Below are 1,307 nucleotides of genomic sequence, written 5' to 3' on the forward strand. Positions count from 1 at the left end.
CAGCCGGCGGGAAGGGCCCGCCTGCTCCTGGCCAGGGCTATGACCTCCCCGGTTGCTGCCGTATGGGTGGTTGCGAGGGTTTCTGCCGGCCTCCTGCCGCAGCGGTAACGTAAGGGGTGCCCGGGAGAGCCTGAGCTGCAGCGCGGCCCTTGCCGTCTGCCGGCCTTCGCCGGGAAGCGTGTGAGCTCTGCTCGGGGGGCTGGGCCCAGCGCTCGGTGCGAGGAGCCCCCTTCCCGTGAGACCACAGGAGGCGTTTCAGTAAGCTCCAGTTGGGCCTCTCACCGTGTCATCCTGGCAGGGCTGTGCCCATAGAAGGCCTCAGGTGGAGGGTACGACTCTGTTCTGAGGCGTCACTGCTCGTTAGGGAGCCGTTAACGGCCTGTGCTGTGTTCTGGACGGCAGTGCATCTGTGCATACCGAGTCGGCTGCCCCTCTTACATGGACAATACTTTCCTGGTGCTCGAGGTGTCTCCTAGCAGTTTTTTAAGTGCCACCTTGTTTGCTAGTTGGTTTGGGGATGTTTTTTTCCTTACAAACTGCTGCATGGGGGTTTTGTTAGGAAGCATGTTTTGCCTTGTGTCACCCCAAGTTAACTTGGCATGACAGCATATGGTCTCTGGGATTCCCTCTGGATGTGATCACATAGCCATGGCTTATTGGTGTTTGGTGAAGGGATAGGGTGAAAACTCTTGGTGGATAAAACACCACCAGCAAGTCATAGCATCTCGGAAAAGTGTTCTTGGGAATGAGGGCTTCCCTCATCGTACAGCACTGATAAAGCAGCATGTTGTCAGCATGTGGTTATGTTCCTGGCTGAACATGAGAGTGAATTGAAGAGAGGGCACGGAAAAGGAACTACTGAACAACCCAGAGACCATCTACAAGCTGTGGTATGAAAAGGTCTGGTGGAAATGATTTGTAAGCTTTACTGTGCAGGTCCAACACTGGGATGAAAGTGACAAGCTGGATGAGAGACGGGCGTAAATGTGACTCCCATGGGGAATATCTCAATTGGGATGATGCTTTGTTATGAATTGCCTGCCATAGCCGTACACCAAGTAATCTTCACATTTAACTTACCTTGATGTGATTTGACGTTTGTGGCTTGATGAATTATCACACTTTCAACGTGAGCTTTGTAGAAGTTACACTGGTAGGGGGGTTGGTGCTGGAGACGTGCAGGCATTTTTCTGCAACGTGTTTTGCTGGTGTTTGTAGTGGTTTTTGACTTTATGTGCAATGGCTGCTGTGCAGGGACCCGCAGAAGCTTGTCACTGAAACCTCAAATAGGGCAGCATTCAGGAATG

This window comes from Eurypyga helias, unplaced genomic scaffold (assembly GCF_000690775.1).
Source record: "Eurypyga helias isolate BGI_N326 unplaced genomic scaffold, ASM69077v1 scaffold21561, whole genome shotgun sequence".
Lineage (NCBI taxonomy): Eukaryota > Metazoa > Chordata > Aves > Eurypygiformes > Eurypygidae > Eurypyga > Eurypyga helias.